The following is an 8,004-nucleotide window of genomic DNA, read 5'->3' as shown; positions in this document are numbered from 1 at the left end:
GATGAGTTATGTTGGGTGTTTTAGACGGACTCTACTCCACATTCAAGAACGAATGATCCTAAGTGGGAGAGGATGTAAGGACCCGTAAAATTTTATCTAGAACCCGGGGTTTCTTGGTTCTGAGGTAGGTTAAAGTGTTTCAGGGACTTTTTATGTTGTGCAATGCGTTGGGGAGTTGGAAGAATAATTTTTACAAAACATGGCATTTCTACGGTCCATTACGCGGCCGCAGAACTACTCCGCGGACCGCAGATCCATCGTAGAGTGGAACAGTAGAAAATCCTAATTTTTGGAGGTCATTTTGCGGTCAATTATGCGACCGCATAATCTTTTTGCGGGCCGCAATTCCATTGTATAACAAGCATGACAAATTTCGGAGGGAGATTCCGCGGCGCGTTATGCGACAGCATAACTGTTATGCGGGCCACAGAATAGTCACAGACTATTATAGACCAGCCCAGTTTTGGAGGTCAACTTCGCAGTCTATTTCACAGACTACAGAGCTGATCTGCAGTGTACTCTCCGACCGCATAGCTGAGTTCGGAGGATCCATTTTGTAATTTTATAACCCGACCCCATTTTGATTAAAAGCCATTGGGGCTCGTTTAGAAGGCAAAAGTCCGGCATTTTTAGAGAGCGTAGAGCTAGCTAGAGAGAAAAGGTAAAGCTCAATCATTTCAACACCCTACTCTTTGATCAAGCCACGGGAATTCAACAAAGTAAGCTTGCAAGTCTTCTTCCAAAAGGTAAGGTTCCATATGTCGCACCCCATTTTGCACTAGTCAAAACAAGATTCAACATGTGATTTCTCTGTTGTTGATGAAAGAGAGTCGCCACATAATATTTAAAGGTATATTAGGGTACTTATTTAATTACTAAAAGTTATATTCTTTATTATTTTGCTAACCAATGAGATTATGGGTAAGGGTTCTTGTCATTCTAAGGAAAAGGTGTTAGGCACCCCTTAAAATCTAACTAAGGTAACTCCATAGGATATAGACTAAGTTTTGGACTAATTATTTGTACTTAGCTTTAATTAGTATTCAAAGAGTGTAGCTTACCATATATTAAGGAATAATATCTATAAGGAAAAATCATGGTTTAAATAGGATAAATTTTGAAGAAAGAGTTTTAGGAAAGTTAGCATATGTAAGCTTGAAAAGGACTTTGAAAAATAAAGCGTTTGTTATGAAAGTTTTCAAAAGAAGCTAAGTCAATGCACTTGTTTCCTAAACCGTAGAAGTTAATATTATTCTAATATGGTGAAAGTGTTATGAAAATGATCCAAGATATACCTTGGTTTTAAGGTAGAAAATTGTTTGAAAAAGCCTTTGTTTTATGGGGGCAGCAACACTTTAATTTTCTCGAAATGGTTGATTCCTTTAAAACATAGGAAACTTATTCCATAGAACTATTGTCCTATATGGTGTGTATTAAACTCTATCCAAGTTATACGAACTACGAAAAATTAATAAAAATATTAATATTAACAACTAGACAAGAATTTAGTACATGATGATAAATTGAAAGGTCTCTATTCGGCGGATGCAAAAACATTAAGTGATTTGTTTTATCTATCCAAGTTTTAGTGAAAAGAGAGTTTATTCAGTACCAGTTCTGGTGGGAGATAACCAAGGTGCACACAAATGGCTCGATAACCATATTCATCCAAAAAAAATATTGATAGGTCTCTATTGAAGAAAAAAGGAGCACGTGAGTGGCATGTGCACGTGTCAGTTAGTTATAACAAATTTACGGAACAGTTAGTTAGCTTAGCTCTTCTCTGTTAGTATCTTAGAAGATACTAACTCAGTTGTATATATAGATGATCTAGCAGTGTAAATAAGTCATGTTTTCAAAAATAAAATTCATTTACCTCTCATCTATAGATTGAGAGTTTCTTCTAGAACCTTCGATTCCTCCATTGTTGATCTAGTCGAGCTCACCTCTGATCTTTATTATGGTATCAGAATCTAGATCGCGATGTGCTGAGGACATTGATTCTAATTGCTACGACTTGAGATTCATTGGTGATCGACGATATCATCAGATCAAGCTAGGGTTTGCAATTTGTTTCTTGTCTTTTGATTGAGCAGTCTGCGAGGTCTAGCATCTGTGCAAGGGAAGATTAACTTGATTAGTTTTTGACATCTACGTCGATCGGCGAACAAACTCCAGCTGGAAGTAGTGCAGGAACCACCATTAATCATCATCATTCTCTGTTCTTACATCCATGTGATACACTAGGCTATTCCTTAATCTCTATTCAGTTAACTGATTCTGAGAACTATGCATTGTGGAGTAGGTCCATAAAAATTGGATTTATTGGCAAAAGTAAATTAGGTTTTGTGGATGGAAGACACACAAAAGATAAATTTGATCGATCCTTACATGAATTATGGGAAAAGTGCAATATTGTGGTGTTGTCTTGGATTATGAATTCTGTGAGCAAAAGCTACGTAGTGGAATTGTATACAAGTCCAGTGCACATAAAATGTGGACATATCTGAAGGACAAATATGACAAAGTAGATTGATCTAGGATCTTCTATCTGCATAAAGAAATAGCTACCCCATCTCAAGGGATTTCCTCAGTTTCATCTTAGTTTGCAAAGCTGATAGACCTTTGGGAAGAGTATGATGCTCTTATGCCTTACCCAGGGTGTGATTGCCCAAAATCCAAAAGCTATGCTGATCACTTTAAATATTAAAGACTTTTGCAATTCTTAATGGGACTAAATGAAACCTATAGTCAGCCTAGAAGTTAAATTCTGATGATGACTTATGTTTCAACTGTTAACAAAGCATATTCTATGATAATAGTAGAAAAAAGTCAAAGATCCTTGGGAAAGTTCACACAGGATGTTGACTTATAACAGATGGAGTTGCACTATTCAGTAACAAAGATGGTATAAATTCAGGGAATAACTGCAGGCTTAGAAGGAGTACCTTATATTGTGACTTTTGCAATTATAAAGGTCACACTAGGGAAAACTAAAATAGGATACATGGCTATCCTCCAGATTTTAAGATGAGGAAGAAGGAAACTGGGTACCAACAACGATCCATGGCTAATGTAACAACCCATGAAGTGCAGCAGACAGAAGGCAAACCATCATCCAATGCAGTAACACAGGCGGAGAAACAAGTGATAAATCAACCAACAGGGAACACAATGCAGGGAGAAGGAATAGTATTCACTTAGGAGAAGTATGATCAAATATTAAAGTTGATCAACAAGGATAATTCTGGTAATCACATGAAAGAATTTGCATGTACAATCAATACTTTTTGATGTAAGTGATACAGTAGAAAACATAAATTGGATAGTAGATTCTAGTGCAACCAATCATATGGTTAATGAGAAATTGCTTAACAAAATACACAACAATAGTATAAACAAAGGAATAAAGGTGTATTTAACAGATGGAAAATCTCCAGATATAGCATACACGGGAGAATGCAGAATTTGTGAGGATGATACCATTAGGAATGTATTGTATGTACAAGGTTTCAAATATAACTTGTTGTCAGTCTTAGAATTAACAAAGGACTTGAGGTGTTTTGTGTCCTTTTATCCTGATTTCTGGATAATACAGGACCTTCACAATGGGAAAGTGAAGGGTATTGGTAAGGAACTAGAGGGACTATACAATCTGCAGTAGAAGAAAGTTAAAGCCAGTGTTGCAGCTGTGCAAGTAACAAGTACATATGGGAAGGAAGGAGACCTAGAAATCTGGCATGGTAGGCTTGGACATGCCCCTGACAGAGTGATGAAGCAGATTCCAAATATGAGTTTTAAGTCAAGTAGTAATAAAATAAAGGAATGTACAATCCGTCCTCTATCTAGACAAGAAAGATTGCCATTTCAAAAGAGTTCTTCTAGTACTGATAAACCCTTTCATTTGATATATGTAGATGTGTGTGGTAGGATACCTACTCATAATGGCTTTAGATTCTTTCTCACTATAGTTGATGATTGTAGTAGGATGGAGTGGATTTACTTACTAAGACTCAAACGTGATGTGATTGTATGTATGAACTAATTTCTTGTTCTAATAAAAACTTAGTTTGATGAATATTTGAAGATTCTAAGAAGGGAAAATGGGACTGAGTTTTTAACTCTAAGTGCAAAAATCCTTTTCAATCTCTTGGCATGATTAATCAAAGTTCATGTGTACATACCCCACAGCAAAATTGGGTGGTTGAAAGAAAATATAGACATATACTAAAGGTGGCTAGAGAAATAAGGCTTCAAAGTCATTTGCCTCTTAAATTTTGGGGAGAGTGTGTTCATGCTGTTGTTTATGTGATCAACATACTTCCTTTATTAGTGTTGGCAGGAAGGTCTTTATTTGAGATTCCATATGGAAGATCACCCTCACTGCAACACATGAGGACCATAGGTTTCTTATGTTTTTCCACCAATGTAAGGGGAGGTGACAAATTTATAGCCAAATCAACTAGAGCCGCTTTGATAGGGTATTCATCCACACAGAAGGGTTGCAGACTTTACAATATTCTAACTAACATCTTTTTGTTATAAGGGATGTAAAGTTCATGGAGCACATTTTTTCCTTTCAGCTACTGAAGAAAGGAAATCTACAAGTCTTCCAAAAAGAAGTAATATCCCACACTAATTTTTTAAGAATGGAGACCCATAAGATCAACCACAAGATGCAACTACTCCATCTCATCCAAACTCACTGGCTACAGACATACAACAAAGTTCAAAAGGAGGAGGCTTGCTATAACAACCAGGAACATCACCTATAGAACATGATCATGATCAAGACCATACAGTTTTCCCCTTAGCAGACACTGGCAACAATAGAGGAAATAAGCAATTGATGAAATCAGCAAGAACAATGAAAGAGCCTATAGGGATGCAAGACTATGTATGTGGAGGTACGTCAGCAAAACACTTAGCAAAGAATGCCTGCAGATATCCATTAGAAGAGTACATATGTCATAGATGCCCTTCTGCCAGCTATCAGAGTTGCTTGTCCAAGTTTACTGCTACCAAAGAACCTTTCAGCTATCAAGAAGCAATGACAGACCCTAGATTGATGGAAGCAATGAATCAAGAGTTGAGTGCTCTTAAGGAAAATGGCACTTGGTCACTGGTAGATTTGCCAAAAGGCAATGACGTGCCAATTGGATACAAGTGGTTGTTCAAAATAAAATACAAGGCAAATGGTAAAATAGAAAGATTCAAGGCAAGGTTAGTAGCCAAAGGGTACAACCTAATAGAGATATGGTATTATCAAGAAACTTTTTCACTAGTGGTTAAGATGGTGACAATCAGAGTTGTCCTAGCATTAGTTGTTGCACACAACTGGATCCTACAACAAATGGATGTTTACAATGTATTCCTGCAAGGAGATGTAACTGATGAAGTATACATATGCTTTCACTGGGATTTTCTAGCAAGGGGGAGAAGGCATGTGGTCTGAAATATGCTTCACGATAGTGCCTAAAGTTGACTGACTCATTCATTAGCTCAGGTTTTACACAAAGTCATTTTGATTACTCACTGTTCACCAAGAAAATGGAGACAAGAATGGTACTTAGTATATGTGGATGATCTTCTTATAACTGGAATGATCAGAAGATGATTTCAGAAGCCAAAGACATACTGCAACATAGCTTCAAGATCAAGGACCTAGAAGAACTAAGGCTCTTTATTGGAATTGAGATAGCAAGATCTAAACAAGGCATTTTGATGAATCAGAGGAAGTTTGCACTTGAATTGATCACTAAAGTTGGATTGACATGATCGAAGCTAGTAAGAAAACCAATAGAATGTAATCAAAAGTTTACTACTGCTGAATATGATAAACACAATAACTGGGAAGGTGATGAGAAGTTAGAGGATGCAGGACCTTATCAGAGACCGGTGGAAAAACTGCTATATCTCACAATGACAAGGCCAATGACAAGGCTAGACATATGCTATGCAGCACATGTACTCAGTCAATTCATGCATTGTCCCAAAATATCACATATGGAAGAAGAAATTAGAGTGGTTAAATACATAAAAGGTGACCTGAGACAAAGACTGTTGATGAGCTCAAAACAGTCGACCAAGCTTACTACATTTTGTGATATAGACTGGGCATCATGTCCATTCTCTAGAAGATCAGCGACACGATATGTAATGAAACTAGGAGACTCATTGGTTTCATTGAGTATATGAGTATGGCAGCAGATGTTTCAGAAATTTTCTGGCTAAGAGGGCTTTACAGAGAGTTGGGTGCAAAAGTTGATTTGTCGGTTGAGTTGAACTGTGATATCAAAGCAGCAATTCAAATTGCTGCAAATTTCATGAACGAACGAAACACATAGAAATAGATCTGCACTTTATCACAGAAAGGATTCATCAAGGAATTGTGAAGACAAGATATGTGATGTTAAAAGATCAAGAGGCTGACTTATTCACTAAAGCTCTGGGAAGAACACGATATGAGTATTTGATGAACAAGCTAGGAGTGCTCAACTTGTTAGCACCATCTAGTTTGAGGAGGAGTATTGAAGGAAAGAGGAGCACGTGAGTGGCATATGCACGTGTCAGTTAGTTATAACTAATTTCCGAAACAATTAGTTAGTTTAGCTCTTCTCTGTTAATTAGTTAGAAGATACTAATTTAGTTGTATATATAGTTGATCTAGCGGTATAAATAAGTCAAGTTTTCAGAAATGAAATTCATTTTCCTCTCATCCGTAGATTGAGAGTTTCTCCTGGAACCTTCGATTCTTCCATTGTTGATCTAGCTAAGCTCACCTCTAATCTTCATTACATTGATTAAGAAACATAGCACGAATTCCTTGAATTTCATACATGCCTTGATAAAACTAATATATATATGACAGGCATTATGGACAAAAGGAACAATGACACTTAATGAATGGCATATCATGATTATTAATTATTGAGCACCTTCATAACAATTTGAAATATCTAGAAGGACTTGACCAATTATATATTCTATTTATTCTTATCCACTTTAGTTTGATTCCCAATTTTTACACTTTCTTATTCAAGTAGAATTGAAGTTTAAGTTAATGCAGTCCAAATATAACTCACTTCAAACAAGATTATTATATTTCGTGTAATAAAGACACAAACACTGGTTGATGAGTCCAACTAAAGCGTTTACAACACATTTAATGCCAGGGTTTACAATCAATCTCCTTTTGTTTTCGTTTTCCAAAAAAAAAATCAACAAAAGTAGTATATTGGACCAAACAAAAGTTGCTATATCCGATCTTTTTCCTTCTTCTTTTATAGTATGACATACTTAAAAAGGAACGGAAAAGCAAACGTATTAACCTTTCTTTTCGTTCCTTATTTTCATAACAAAGCAAATACTTATATTTCAAAGTAATTGCTTGATGCCAGAAAATATTGTATTTGTTTTTCAAATCATAGGAACATAAACCTAGCTATCAGTTCAATATATAGTACTAAAAAGGTTTCTAATTATTGTGATATATGACCACTTTAACTTTATCACAAGAAATATAAACTTCTCAACCTAGGAATGGAAATGAGCACATATTGTTTGAATGGAATCTGCAAAATTCTTAAGAGGGGGTTCACACAACTTTAAAGAGTGGTTTGTGGTCCATGCCTCTTGTCTGGCTGCATTGTGGCTTGTTGCCATCAAATATGGTATGTTGTCACATGGCCTAAATGAATGTTACTTCACATTTATGAACTGGACCTTGTAGCCCCCAAACCCTCGCACATAAAAAAAACAAAAAAAATAAAAAAAATTCATATCAGTATTAAAAGAAGAAATTAGAAAGAAAATTAAAACAATTATGCAACCCAGAGTGTGGCTCAACGGCCATGAGAGGGGTTAGGAGTGGCAAACGGTCGGGTCGGATATGGTTCGGGCCGAAAACGGGTAATAAAAATGGATAGGTTATATGACCCGATCCATATTTAATACGAATAAAAAACGGGTTAACCGGTGGATACTTTTTGAATATGATCACTT

This window comes from Nicotiana sylvestris, chromosome 11 (assembly GCF_000393655.2).
Source record: "Nicotiana sylvestris chromosome 11, ASM39365v2, whole genome shotgun sequence".
NCBI lineage: Eukaryota > Viridiplantae > Streptophyta > Magnoliopsida > Solanales > Solanaceae > Nicotiana > Nicotiana sylvestris.
This window is presented reverse-complemented; position numbering follows the sequence as displayed.